The sequence below is a fragment of the Polypterus senegalus genome, chromosome 7, assembly GCF_016835505.1.
Source record: "Polypterus senegalus isolate Bchr_013 chromosome 7, ASM1683550v1, whole genome shotgun sequence".
In the NCBI taxonomy this organism is placed as follows: Eukaryota; Metazoa; Chordata; class Cladistia; order Polypteriformes; family Polypteridae; genus Polypterus; species Polypterus senegalus.
This window is the reverse complement of record NC_053160.1, coordinates 16,235,115-16,250,885: the sequence shown is the minus strand read 5'-3', so window position 1 is coordinate 16,250,885 and position 15,771 is coordinate 16,235,115. Positions and strand designations below refer to the sequence as shown.

Here is a 15,771-nt window from a genome sequence, read left to right as displayed (position 1 = left end):
ACGGCGTACTGCACGATAATGTGCAGTGCATACACTTGACTTGAGCATTCCTAATTTTCCTACTCTTTCTTTCTCTGTCTCTGTTTAGTATTCGTTTGCTCAGAGGTTGATGCGTTTGCTGCTTCCTGAGCAGCTCTTCTTTTCTCCACACTAGCGGCCCGCTGCTTCTCTTCTTTTGTCGGTATCTTTTTGCGTTAAAACTGATTAAGTTTTTGTGTTGCAATTATTTAGTATATTTTCTTTAATTTTTCACTTAAGCTGGCACTTAAGTCTTCAATCTGCCTCAAGAATGATTAGCGAAGGTGGTAGAGAATGAGAACGGCACCCATACGCATGCACCGCACGGCCACCCTGTTGCGCGCTGCCGAGAGTTGATTCTACAAGAAAATAAAAATAATAAGAGTAATAAAAATCTTCACCCGAAAGTGGATAGTAGACATCATGTAGTATTTGTGTACCAAATTTCAAGTCAATAGGTCAAACAGTTTACAAGCTACAGGTGATTTAAAATCCTGGACAGACAAACGGACAGCATACGCTACCGCGTGCAGCGCACGCGTATGGGTGCCATTCTCATTCCCTACCACCTTCGCGGTCACTTCCCCTTCCTCTTCATATCTTTAATCATTCTTGAGGCAGATTGAAGACTTAAATGCCAGCTTAAGTGAAAATTTAAAGAAAACGTACTAAGTAATTGCAACACAAAAACTAAATCAGTTTTAACACGAAAAGATGCCGACAAAGGAAGAGAAGAAGCGGGCCGCTAGGGTGGAGAAAAGAAGAGCTGCTCAGGAAGCAGCAAACGCATCAACCTCTGAGCAAACGAATGCTAAACAGAGACAGAGAAAGAGTAGGAAAATTGGAATGCTCAAGTCAAGTGTATTCACTGCACGTTATCGTGCAGTACACCATTACTGGTATAAAGATAATATAGAATAAAAAAGATTATAATCCAGTAGCATTAACGCTGTGGCAGTAGGGGGCACTAGTGCTCCCTTGAACCCTCAGATACAACTCCAGACCCCAGGTAAAAGTCCAAGACTCTTTATTGTTTAACAACAAGTGTACAAAGCACCCTCCACACTACTCATCAATATTAAACCAATATAGCACACTATTCTCTCCTCCTCGCCCAGACACTTAGCCACCCTACCTCCCAGCTCAGCTCAGTGTCTGGACTGGCCCATAGTCCTTTTATAGGCCCTGACCCGGAGGCGTTCCTGTCCAATCAGACCACAGTTCCTTATTCCTTCCGGGTCAGGGCAAACAGTCCTTTTCTTCACCCCGGGAGCACGTTGTTCCTTCCCGTCAAATGACCGTGACATACTTCTGGGTCATACGGCATCACAGAGCCCATAAGCCCCCCCACAGCGACTCCTGATGGTCCCCAAGGTATCCAGCAGGGCTGTGTATAAACACTACAAAGTCCATAAGGCCCTGCTGGACCTCGAGGCACGATCCTGCTGTCGGGAGAGCTCCTCCTGGCGGCCTGGGGGTGAGGACTGGCATGGAAAGCCGGCAGTCCTCCACAACGCAAAGATTCTGAATTTCTTCAGAAATGGAAATCTTAATTTAGTCAGTTCTCTACCCTTTCCCTTTTCATAATTAAAAAATTAGAACAAATAGACAAAACATCTTTTTGTGTGTTTCTAACTACCTTTGGCACAAAATTGTGTATCACTATTTTTTCCTTTATATAACACACTAGCCGTGTAAGCCCGTACTGTAAAAAGCTCAGGGTCCTAGAAACTATTGCTCTCCTAGGAGAATTCAATTTGCCGATGTGCTCACATCGCTTGTGTATTAGCGGCGGGGGGAAAAGTAAAAGGGAAACCAACAACGTTGTCTTTCTTCTGAGGTTTCATTTTGCTGACGTGCTCACCTCGCTTGTGCTATTAGCGGCTAAGATAGTTGTCTGCTATCTCGGAGGTGGAGTCCTTACCCCCAACTCCACCTCACACTTCTGGGCCGGAATGACACACACACTGCCACACTTAGACATTGATATATTAGATTACCCTTTATAACATGAGCTTACAGAGTGAAAGACTTCATGGTTACTTTCCTGTGAATCGTTTCTCCCTTTATTAAAAGACAGCTCATCTGCTCAGAGTTTACTGGTAATAACTGTTTTCTTGATACTTCCACTGGGACAGGACTGTCTACTACTTGCCAATTGAATTACTGTACATCTCCAGACATATCTGCAGGACACAATTTGGAGGCCTGGTTAAAAAACAACACAGAGCCAGGGTACCTTTTCCCTTTCTTTTAAAAATGCAGAGCCATTTTGATGTCAAAATGTGGCCTGTGGGCACAGGGCTGGCAAAAGGTACTCTAGTTATGAAATGCCTACAAGTGTATAATTTCCTAAACTGTCTCTCTGTTCCATGTTAGACTACAGCCTTTTCTGCAGAGTGGTTGGAGGTACTCACAGGGGTTCGATATTCTCTTTTCAATTTTCCCCAAACAATGAAGACAAGGACATACAGTATTTCCACATTCTCCCATCTACAGTAACAATGTGTATATTTCTTTTAATCCCACAGAGTTCATACTAATGTGTCCTTGCTCTGCTATCAACACACTTTCAGTTACATTTTTGTACACATTCTGTTTAAGAGCCAATCTTAGAAAGTTAAAGCTTTGAGTTAAACTCATATTAGTGTTTGCTTAAGTAGTGTGGAGGACTGCAGGCTTTGTGTCCCGGCCCTCAGCCCCCAGGCCACCAGGAGGAGCTCTCCCGACAGCAGGATCATGCCCCGAGTTCCAGCAGGGCCTCATGGACTATGTAGTGTTTTTACACAGCCCTGCTGGATACCTTGGGGGCCACCGGGAGTCGCTGTAGGGGGGCTCGTGGGCTCTTGTGTGCCCTATAACCCGGGAGTACGTCACGGTCACGTGACAGGAAGGAACGACGTGCTCCCGAGTTGAAGAAAAGGACTGTTTACCCTGACCCTGAAGTAATAAGGAACTGTGGACTAATTGGGCAAGAACACCTCCGGGTCAGGGGCTATAAAAGGAGCTGAGCTGGGAGGTAGAGGGGCGAAGTGTCTGGGCAAGGAGGAGAGAAAATAGTGTTGTTAATTGAATATATGAGTAGTGTGGAGGGTGCTTTGTGCACGTTAGTGATAATTAATAAAGAGTATTGGACTTTTATCCAGTGTCCAGCGTGGTACCTGAGGGTTCAAGGGAGCACTAGCGCCCCCTACTGCCACAGTAGAATAGAATATAATTTTCTTTCATAGCTATTAGAATATGCCTCGCAGTTAGGAGACCCGGGTTCGCTTCCCGGGTCCTCCCTGCGTGGAGTTTGCATGTTCTCCCGTGTCTCGTGGGTTTCCTCCGGCGCCGGTTTCCTCCCACAATCCAAAGACATGCAGGTTAGGTGGATTGGCGATTCTAAATTGGCCCTAGTGTGTGCTTGGTGTTTGTGTGTGTCCTTGCGGTGGGTTGGCACCCTGCCCAGGATTGGTTCCTGCCTTGTGCCCTGTGTTGGCTGGGATTGGCTCCAGCAGACCCCCGTGACCCTGTATTCGGATTCAGCGGGTTAGAAAATGGATGGATGGATGGAAGTTAATATGAGATAGAGCTTTCTTGCTGTAATCCACAATACAGTGTGTTAACTGTGTCAGTTTGTGTTTGGAATTAGTCCCATGGCTAGCATGGACTGAAAGACCCATTTTGCAGATTGTAAATGGGATATGCATACAGTTTTCTGACCGTTTATGGTTCGACTGTATAAGCAAACTTAAAGAAATGAAACATGATTTTTAAGCTACCTACCTTTGTGTGAACTGCTTTACTAAAGTTTTTAAAACAAAGATATTTTGCTGGTGGAATCATTTCAACGTGTCAAGCTATTGCTGAATCTCATTTGCAAACTAGAGCTGCTGAACTTTGGTCATTTTTAGTAAACGCAGCTACACTGGGCGTATCACCATTTTTCCTAAATTACAGTGGGACTTACAAAAGGATGTCAGTTACACAGAGCACAGGCTGGTTTTTCCAGTATTCTGCACTGAAATTTGTCAGGGTATAGAAGGCAGGGTTTTTGACAAGCTTACGCCCTTCTTATAGTTTAAGAGTTTTATTGGTCATACACTAGTTAATCCTCAATTTCCTAATCCTAATGTACATCCTGTAATGTTGTGAATTTGAACTCAAGCGAGTAAAGACTGAAAATATTAGGTCTCAGGCTCTAGTGTGGTGCCAATTTCATCTTTTGTTCTTGAGTGTCTGATACCATTTTCTTTAGTTCCACCAGTGGAAATATTCGGACCCGAACACGAACAGGCAGACACAGAATGTCCCAAAACACACGTTTATTACACCAATCACCATCAAATAGTCCTTCAGACTCTTTTCTTTCCTCACTACCACCTCCAACTCCTCCCAGGCAAGCTCCGCCCTCTTCCACCCAACTCCGGCTCCTGAATGGAGTGAGGCAGCCTCTTTTATACTGCACCCGGAAGTGCTCCAGGTGCTCCCCAATTACTAGCTGCGAGTTCAACTCCTCTTCTGGCAACACTTCCAGGTGTGGCAGAAGTGGTGTGGACTACTGTTCCGGACCTGTCCAGGCACACGCTGGTGGTGGCCACGTCCCTCCATAAGCTCTGTGACCTCCATGTAATCCTGGGAGGCTGCCCCCTTGTGGTCCAGGGAAGATACTGCCCTTTTCCCGGTCCTTCCCGTCTTCCGGTGTCCCGATGGGACAAGGTCCCTGAACATCTGTCACAAACCATAATAGCATGGATAATTTACCTTCTTGATCTTTTACAGTATGTCTGAATTTCATCAGTCTGTCTTTTTCTTTGGTGTTATTAGGCAGCCAGACAACATCAATTACAACGAGAGGGCATTATTGCAGTTGAGTATGTGTTTGTATTCTACCATCCTCTAAGGAGACAGAGAGCCTTTTATTAGACACTAGCAAAATACCCGCGCTTCGCAGCAGAGAAGTAGTGTGTAAAAGAAGTTATGAAAAAGAAAAGAAAACATTTTAAAAATAACGTAACATGATTGTCAATGTAGTTGTTTTGTCACTGTTATGAGTGTTGCTGTCATCAAGGATTTGATTATCATTATTTCTTTCAATCAGGTCCGTATTTGGAGGATGTGTTGTGTTCAAGTTATATTCCTTGTTTGTCAACCGTTGTAAAGATAACAGGTTTCATTCATCGAAGTGTTCACTACCCAAATCGGTACTCGTGAATCTAAGATGTTTAACAGGCATTCCTGGTATTAAGTTGTGGATTTGCTTGCGAATATTTAGCAGCAGCGTGTCTATGAACTTAATTTAACCTTTCCCAGTCCTGCAAAGTCAGTTCACGTGAGCCGCTCTGAGTACATGCGTCGAAGCTTCTCAGCTGTGCTTGTACTATCTCGTGCGATCTTGCGATGTCCATGGCTTTATTTAATGTTAGCTCAAAACCTGCACTTAAAAGTTTCTCTCGCACTTTTGCTGAGTTTGCGCCAAACACTAGTCTATCCCTGACCATCTCATCTTCATTTGCATAAGCACAGTCCTTCACCCGCAATTTTAACTCCGCTACAAAGTGCTGAAAAGTCTCGTTTATACCCTGCGTCCTCTCATTAAACTTGTATCGAATATCGTATTCGTCTTAGGCATGACAAACGCCAGCGGCAGCGTACCTATGAACCTAATTTAAAGTTAAGCTTTACACCCTGCTTTACTATTCGTTTGCATAAGCGCAGTCTTTCACCAGCAATTTTGACTCCGTTACAGCAATTGTAACTCTGTTACAAAGTGAAAAGTCTCGTTTATACTCTGCGTCTTCTCATTAAACTTGTATCTCGTGAATATCGTATTCGTCGTAGGCATGACAAACGCCAGCGGCAGCCTGTCTATGAACTTAATTTAAACTTTAGGTTTCCACCGTGTGCTTTGTTTCCGCAGTAGCTGCACTTATGAATATGCTTGTATGCGTCAATCGCTTCATATTCTTTTGCTTCCTTCTCAATTGTGTAATGCGTTTTTTGAACAGGTTTCATTCATCGAAGTGATCACTACCCAAATCGGTACTCGTGAATCTAAGTTGTTTAACAGGCACGCTCAGTATTAAGTTGTGGATTTGCCTGCGAATATTTAGCGGCAGCATGTCTATGAATGTAATTTAAACTTAAGCTTTACACCTTGCTTTCCTATTGATATGTGTACAAAGGCTTGTTCAGCATCAGAGTGAAGCATTTAAATCTGTAGCAAAAGCAGAAATATTTTAAAATATCTTATAAATGTAAAAATCATGCTCCTGTGCTTTTCTGAATACCAGCTAATTAAATGAGATCAGTGTTATCAGGTATTGTCACTGAACAGGAATCTGGTTGGTCCCCAGGACCGAGTTTAAAACCCCCTGTCTTATAAAAAATGTTGACCATTAGAGCATATCCTTTTGCATGGTCCCTCGCATAATTCATAAATCCTAATATTTGTTAATGTGTAGTAATTTCACTCAGCATCTTTGGCTTAAATCCAGATAATTGGAAACCTAAATTTTTGTCCATAGTTCTCATTATTTTAGACTTTTTCAAATTAATTTTCATCACTAATTTGCACTGCTAATTGTTTTGACTACCTATTTTAAGAAATGTATAGTTTGTGTCAAAAGGATATAATTCGTATAATGTACAACATCTAGTCCATCACCTTTTAAAATACGCCAGGGCTCTTTTCAAAGCCCTTTGGTATTTTGGTCCACATATAACTCTTTTAAAGTGAAAGCAGTCCTCTAGTGGTGGTGACCAAAAAGCCATTTGCACGATCCAGTCAGGTTTTAATTGGTCTCCAGGTTATATGTTTTAAAGAGGCTTGTGGATTAATCAAGCTCATATCTCATGACTTGCTTCTTTTATTTAGGGCTCTGTAATTTATAACTACCCTATAAATAGTGCTATTATATATAGGTCGTGCTTGTAAATTGGTCAGGCAAAAATTTTCTTTCAGAACAATTTCTAAATTGTCTAACTCTTTTATTGTCCTCCATACTAAAAATAAAGCCTGTGGAGTGATGGAATATTATGAAACATTTGGATGTTTCCAATACTTAGCAATAAGATGTCATTAAGATTTTTCTTGTTCTGTTTTCATGGCTATTCTGTTATGCTCTTGTATTAATTTATTGTATGCCCATTGTCTGCATATGTATTTAACTTAATAAATACTTGTTCTGTCATGGACTAGGTGTGCCAAAGAATGTAGTCCCAAAAACACTTCTGAAATTGACTACTAGAGGGTGATAGGACTGTCATATCCTGGCTAATAATGGGGCAAACAGAGATAAATTATACATAAAATGATTTATTTTTCAAAAAACTGCTTGTAACAGGAACAAAGCTCAATAGAAGCATACAATGCACAAAAAGGAGTTGCCATTAACACCATGGGCAATCCAAAAAAAAACAAGTCCCAATACAAATATTCAAAGGATCGTCAAAATACAGAACAGAGGGTCAAAAATCTAGAGACAGAATAAACATAAATAAACATTGTAAAAGATAGCCCAGCCACAGACAGACAAGACACCAGATGTCCACAACACACACGGTTTATTTACAATATTTACAGTGCACAATCCAGTTCTGCTAACTCAAAACACAGTACTAAGACCTTTCCTTCAGCTGCCTCCACTCCTCTCTCACAAGCTCAGTCCTCTTCCACCCAACTCTGGCTCCCCGAATGGAGTGATGCGGCTCCTTTTATAACGTACCCGGATGTGCTCCAGGTGCTCCTGATGATCTCCCTGCAGCACTTCCTGGTGTGGCTGAATTGCTGCATGGGTACCGGAAGCACTCCGGGTGTACCTGCTTCCTGGTTTGGCAGCACTTCCTGGTGTGGCGGAAGTGCTGCCCTCCAGGGCTTCAGGACCGTTCAGGCGCCCCCTGGTCCCCAGTTCCTTCTCCGTGGCCCTGATGGAATCCAGCGGGGCTGCTCTCTTACGCCCAGGGAAAAACAGTGCCCCTCTTGTGGTCCGACCTTCTTCCAGGCATCCCAGTGGGACAAAATCCCTGGTCGTCTGCCACAACATGTATTTGAACCTCAGCCAAGGAAGGAATCCTGGCTGAGGCATGGCGGTTTCTTAATACACTGTCCAGTCCCTTCAGAAATGCTAAATTAAATGGCTTATGTCAAAATCCCCTTCCTTAAACAGAAAAGGAGTAAGGCACCATGGTCTGAGTGGGTAGCCACAATCACCTGGCACATTTAATGATGTAATTTTTGTGACAGTGAATATCACAAGCCGTATTAAAAATTGAGGATTCAACCTGTTACCTTACCAACAAGCCAGCTGCCACATAAAGCACCGTCACGTCTGTCAAAGCTACTTTTCCTCAAAATCAATGAATCACGGGCTGACCCAGGCCATTAAGCCATGACGTTTGCCAGTTACACCTTGGATGACTTGTGAATCACTGCTTATGGCTAACAAAAGCGACTTCATTCTCGCTAGGTACACTGATTGCAATATATGAGTGCATAAAAGCGCTCCAAGTATGTTAGGAGAACCGAAAAATGCTGTAAACTGCCTTTTTATGTTGGCAAAAACATGTTGTATTATCGTGGTATTTCCCTCTACTTGCGCTTTACCTGTTTCTTCAAGGATAAGTGTACTCGTCAAGTTCGTTATCGGGTTGGTCTACTGTTGCACTTTAAGATTAACACACACATAGCTATACGCATACACTCAGACCCTAACCACAACAGTGCCCCATGAATGACACACACACAGCTTGTTAACCTCTAGTACTTTAAACCACATGAGTGCTTTAAGTATAACACAGCCTGTCACTCTCTCAGCACTTCAAGAGACTTACTTATTATCAGCACAAACAACATACGATGTTTTAATGATATCTCAGGCCTAAATATTCTTTTGGTCTACAAGAATACATTTAAACATACAAAGGCTCAGCACTCTTGACTATAGGCCATTTATCAGTCAAGAAAGCCTTACTTTACACCCTGTTACCTACTATTGAGTGGAGCTTCCACCCTCAGCCTTAATAAACCTCGCAGCACAAAGTGTATGGTAAACCTCCAGCTGCACCAGGTGCTCAAAGAAATCTAACTTATTACTTCCATCACTCTAGACATTAAGACAAAGCATAGAAAGTTAAAAGCAGCATGGTATTTATTACAGGAATAATAATAATACCAGTGGAAGAAAGAATAATATACAATAGGACTGATAGAATAGTCTGGATGTATACAGGTATAGTCTTTAGAAAAGCTTACGAAAAAGTAAAGATGACAAGGATGAATGTCGCAGGTGGCTTGTGATCTAGCACTCGTAGTTGTTCATGATGCTTTTCTGATGATCAGATGGAAATGGCTTCACATTGACGTCACTCTGTTCTCTTCTGACGTATTCGTCCCTTCTTCATGCTCCCTGCCTCCTTACTATGTCACTCCTCAGACGAGGCATATTTATTCTAAAATTCAACGGGGGAGTTTTGCAAGATGTGATTGCTAGATATTCTGATTGGCTGGCAGTCAATATGATGAATGAATTCACTGTCCATTTTCCCAAACAATAAAACTTTTTTGATGTTCTCTGAGGTGTCGCTATGTCTTCCTTTCCCAGGCTGTAAAATAATTAGATGTCCATCCTTTCTCAGGTTATCAAGTAATTGATAGACTGAACCACCAGCATGTCTTCCTGTCTTTGTTGGAACAGCTGTTTTAAAAGTGAGGTATAACTGGGAGAAGACATGCTTTGATTTGTCCTGAATGTAGTTCATCTGTTGTCTTGAACAAAATATAATGGAAATATAAACCAAAATGTACAGATTTTGTACCCCACAACACATTATGTTTTATGTATGTACAACCACACCATACGAAAACTGAATGGAGTGCCTCGCCAGTCGGTTAATGGGGTCTAGTACAGGAGGCATGATGGAGAGAAGCTTGACTGAGATATTCCTGATGTTTCGGCCAGTTCACTGAGAAGTGACAACAGGTAACAATCAATAAAAGTTCTTCAGTGCAAAGACACAGCATTGGCGTTAAAATAAGTAAAATAGAGTCTGTATATCATATACACCCCTTTTTTGAAGTGTAATATGTTATTCACATCAGCACGCATTATAATAATGGCTCAGTGATATGAATTGTTATGCATGAGCGTTGTCATTTATCTGATTTGGGTACATTTCCCTATTTCATCAAGGGTGTAATCATTTCCTTGGTTTCTCTGAAATGTTGTGTACGCATGGGTCAGAGCTGACGTAAATATATGCACGTCCCTGCAAGTCCCACTGTCAGGTTTTCTTTTATAAATCCCAATGTTTGTGTGGGAAGTTGCTTACGTACATTTCAAGCTTTTTTTTGTGGTTCGCAAGCTTTATTAATGAGGCTGTGGAGAGAACAAAATAGTGGTGTTTGACTATTAAAGTAATACATTCAAAAAGTGTATACTATAACCCCTGTCATCTCTTTATATATATAAAATCCAGCATCTGTCTGTCTGTCTGTCTGTCAGCTTTTCACAAGAGAAGTACATAACAGATTTAGATAGTTTTTTTTTATATAATTTGCTTGAACATTCCGGTTGATTTTGCAACTTCTCTCATCACGCTAAGTATCATAGTTCGGTTGCAGCAGCGATTTATTCGCACGAATCCAAGAGACTCTGGGTCGAGGGAAAAGGTAGGCAGGACCTCAGGAGTAGAGAACCGAATGGGGCCCTCCTCACTCACTCCCAACCTCTGTTCAGGTCGCTGTACCTCTCGCCACGTGTTGGAGCGCACCTTACCTCCGCTTAGTTAGCCATACCTGTTTTTTCAGCAGACATTATCATCTACAGATTGCTAAGGAGTAACGTTTGACGTTTTTCAGAGAGAGGGAGATCACACCTACATGTGTTTTAGATGGTAGATGGTGATTGGCAGAGATATCATGGCCACGTGCTCTTCTCCCCATGTGGATGATGCTCTCCTGTCAGAGATGAACACGATCAGATACAGTGCCAATGTTTGACGTTGGAGCGTACCTACCAGAGATACCTTGCCAACTTTTTACATTTTGGGCAAAGAGATCACAGCTACATTCTCGCCCCTGATAACGAAACCAAAAATATTGTCTATCAAGAGGACCTCGGAAACGAAAGCTATCAATATAAATTCTTCTCAATTCAAATTATTACACTGATTTTTAAATTTTGTACTGTTTCACTACTATGCGGGCGGGGCCACGGGGGACAGGTAGTATTTCTATAAAAATAAATAATCACATTCATGCACTGTTGCCTTAGGGATGGTAATAGAGATCTTCTCCCTCCAGTAGCCCAGCGTTACCATTTGTTTTCACGTGTGAATCGACAATTACTCTAGCACTGCTGTGTGAGACAGTGATTGGCTCACCTTTTCTTTTTCCTTGAATGTTCTGAAGATTTGTCTATGCTTCAAATCCCATTGCTGGTTAAGTTGCATAATTACACGTCCTAGATTTCCGCCAAACTATGTATTTCATTTAGAGAAACTGCAAGTCATTCAGAAACCTGCTAAACCTGAACAGCACAAGTCAGCATCTGCCCTTAGAGCTACCTTGTGTTCTGCAAAAACTTGAAAGAGTGAATTGTCAAAAGTTCTTAGCTTCTACCTGGCCTGTCATGAGTAGACACTCCAGATCAACTATAGAGGTTCATGCTGTGTGCCTGGGCTCTTCACAGATTTGTTTCTCTCCACAGACAGTATAGATGGAAGTTAGATACCTCGTTGGTGAGATCTCACAAAAGGGTTAGGAAAAATTCTTTAAAACATATTTATGTAACAAACTGATAATGTTTGTGTAACCAGAATCTATATGTATAAAAGTCAAAGTATGTGTGTATGTAAGTGTGTTCCAGCATCACGTCCAAACGGCTGGAGCAATTTTCATGAAACTCGGTATGCATGTTTTTCATTGGTCGACTAAAAATACTGTAGGGTGAAATCAACCCTAACGCACCCCGTTCTGGGTAGGGTGGGGGGTGATATTGCGGTCTTGTATGCATGTTATCATCCAGTTGACACTGGTAATGACCACCAGAGGGTGAACTGGAGGTGACTGGCAGCATACTTTATGTTTGAGCGCCACTGCACGCCCCTGTTTCTTTTGAAATTAAATAGAGTTGGCCTGTTCTGAGCGTCAACTGGATGATAATATACATACAAGACAACAAGACAAACACATTAGTGAGTCTTCATTGTTTGTTAATTTATTTTTATTTTTAAAGTTTTCTCAAACAAAATAAAAGAAAAACACTTTATTTTACTCCCGGGGAATGCTGGGTATTTCAGCTAGTTGAAAAATAATGATGTGAGCCTAATCATATTTAACATGCATATATTTTTTAGCTTAATCAAGGGCATTTCTTTCAGACAGGGCCCTTAACTGATTAGAGCAGTGGCACTGATTTCACAGATAATGAAATAATGTGCTATATTTGGATTTTAGAGAGCCTAATCCATTTATTAACACATGCAGATAGCTCAATAAATGCACTCAATTCAATAGTAACCATTACATAGTATTGGTTACTAGACAGTGACCATATATAAGGCCTCTCAAGATGTCCCAAACTAGAAGCCCCATCCACACAAATGTGACATTTGATTCTGTGTCAAGAACCATGCCTCTGCTCCTACCGAAAGATAGAACTGCAGTCGTTAAAGACCTTATTGAGAGGTTTACTTACTTCGGCAGTGACAATCATGTCTCTGTTGACTTCCTATGAAGTCAGTATAAAGATTGGGAGAGCAAAATTGGGGGTCATTAGGTCGCTGGAAAGAGGTCTGTGGCACTACCGATATATTTGAAAAAGGACGAAGGTCCAAGTCTTTAAAGGTCCTGGTGCTTCCTGTTTTGCTATTTGGTTGCAAGATATGAATGCTATACAGACCTGAGATGAAGACTGGACTCTTTCATGTGTGTCTCTTCGGAGAATCCCTGGGTACCGCTGGTTTGTCTTTGTGTTGCTCACGGAGTCCCGAATGAGGCACATTACCTGCATTGTGTGGGAGCATCAGTTATGGCATTACGGCCATGTGGTGCGATTCTCCGAGGGTGATCCAGCTTATAGGATCCTCCTTGTAGAGGATTCGAGTAGCTGGACCGGGCCAAGGGGTCGCCCACATAACACCTGGCTGCAGCAGATAGATGATCATTTCTGGAGGGTGCGACTGGATCGCGTGTCTGCCTTGGGGGTTACCAACTGAGATCCTGAGCTGTTTCGTCATGTGGTGGGTGTGGGAACGTGCTGTACCAGTGCATGCTCCCCAACCTGAACTACAAGGCTATTGCACTGTTTTAATTGTTTCTCTTTAGTTGTATTTGTATGTATAATTATACTACAATGTAAACTAGGAGCAAGAGCTACATTTTAAAGCAAGTTAAATGTTGTAATAAGTACATAAGTTTAATATGTCACTGTGCTCGGTACAAAAACTATTTTATAAATCCACTCACATGTACAGCTAAAGGCCAGATTTAGCACACAGGGGCTCAGCATTTAGAACTGCTAGGCATGCATTAGAAGACAAGAAAGGGACAACTACAAAAATGGGCATTGTACTCTTTCTGTCTGACAGAGTCAGCATGATATTGGATCTTCTTTCCTTATTTGGAATGGCATTAATTACGTATGGGTCTGCACATGGAGAAAGGGTATAAAGCCTTGGAACATTGCGCTACACACATTTGAAGCCGACGGACAGATGGAAGATTACATCATCCGATCCTGAAAATCCTTCCGGCGCAGTGACAAAAACAGCAGACTCTACACAAAGGTCTTGTCATGGCTTCCTGTCTGTTATGCCGCGTAAACCATCATTAAAGAAAGCTAAGTTATTTTCTCTTATGTGATTTCTTACTGCCGTATCACTATGGGAGGGATATCGCCTCATTATAATATATCTGTTCAGGTTCAGGTTACTTAAAATGCCGCAATGAAAAAGAATTTATTCCAACCAGGGAGCCCCCTGCTGGATAGAAATATATCTTTTCATTTGAACCATATTTCTTTTGCCTCGATATTTCCCCTATAGATGCTAAACCAGGGGTACGCAATATCTACAGGTTCAAAGTGTGAGCTGCATTTCTCAAAGAACATATTCCCAGGGAGCATAAGACCCCTGTTGGTCACAGTTTGTCTTTGTGTAGCTGTGCTAGCCAAGGTTGTACATATGCATTTGCAGTGAACTGTTCTGAACAGAGCCTTGTCTAGGACCTAGGTAGGCAGGTAGGTCTTTCTACCATATGGTGAATGTCCACTTCCTTATCCTATGCACATGTCACAGGATTAACATTTTGTAGCACGTGCAGTTATTTGCTAGTTTCTATTTGTTACAATTGTATGTTCCGCCTTTTGACCGACTTACTTTGATGTCCCAGTTGCACAATATTGATTAAACAGCTGTGCCCTCTTTAAAACTTTGATCTTTTAATTTTAGGTTCCTGCTTTTTCCTGGGAACAGATAAGCAATTTTTAAATGACTGTCATGGTCGTTGTCCAGCAGTCAATTTCTATGACAGCAGATCTTGATGGTTCCATACACCCTACAACTGAAGAATTTTCAGGTTTGAATCCTTAATTTTTCCATTCTTTCCATAAGTGAAAAAGTTGGTGATACTGTGCCTTCTACAAATAAAAATAATAACAGTTTAAAGTGAGGGCTTGTCAAATTTAAAAAGGGCTACATTTTGGCCTTGTTCATCCTATATATACATATATTATCATGTTTATAACATAACACAAAAGGTACTAACCTTTTAGGTTCTTTTCAAAATGACACTTCATCTCCGCATCAAATACAAACTCTGTTTGTTTACTCACCAGTGTATCCATGGAAATGCTCCACAATATCTCAAAGAGCTCCTTATATTACAATTCACTACAAGAAACCTCCGTTTTACAAATACCTACCGCCTTCGCCCCCCTGTCACCAAACTTCATACAATGGGTGACTGAGCCTTTGCAGCCGCTGCTCCACGGCTCTGGAATGCCCTACCAGAGAGCCTAAGAACACAGCAGATTGTGGGCCGTTTTAAAAAACAGGTAAAGACTTTTCTATTTAGGAAAGCTTGTTAACAAGAATGCTATAATTGTTGTTGTTTTATCTCTGTTTTTATCTTGCCTTGCCTTTGTTCAATCTTTTTATGTTGCACTTTGAGATATACTGCTAATGTAAAGTGCCCTATAAATAAAATTCATTATTATTATTATTATTATTATTATAAATGGGGGATTGGAAGAAATGTCAAAATCAGATATGTAACTGTCACCTGTAACCTCTTGTCTGTCTCACTGTCCTTATTGTACCCCGCATATTCAATCCCAGGGACCTCTATGACTGGATGTCCTCTGACTGAGAGTGCCATTTATTTTCACTCCTTTACAACAACCCAGTTTACCACCAGCAAAGGACTTCACAAAGTGTCCTTTTTGTCTTTAAGGGACCGCAGCTAGACAAGGAATCCAGCCCACAGCAATGGCAATATTTCAACAGAGATACGGAGTTTAATCTTTTATTTGGAAATCAATTTTATTTGCATGATGATCAATAGCAGCAAATACAAGCAATACAAAGAATTATACAACCTGGGTGGGAAGAAGTCTTCATTCAGTCCCAGGCGACAGTTCCCAGATGGTTCAGTTCCATAGTTACTGATAATATATCCTTAATCAAAAAGTAAGAGACAGCGCACCTTAGAATGTGTCCTTGCAACTAGACAGATAGCAAGCTTCATTTAAATGCCTGTTGCTCCTCTCA

At 41.5% G+C, this 15,771-nt stretch overlaps 1 long non-coding RNA gene across 1 annotated transcript; it reads left to right on the top strand.

Annotated features, from left to right (window-relative positions):
* Positions 1-13,596: 13,596 nt before the first annotated feature.
* LOC120532344 lies at positions 13,597-15,001 on the top strand. The gene is made up of 3 exons (XR_005634276.1): positions 13,597-13,788; positions 14,452-14,578; positions 14,838-15,001. It is a non-coding gene; the product is annotated as an uncharacterized LOC120532344 (long non-coding RNA).
* Positions 15,002-15,771: the final 770 nt, after the last annotated feature.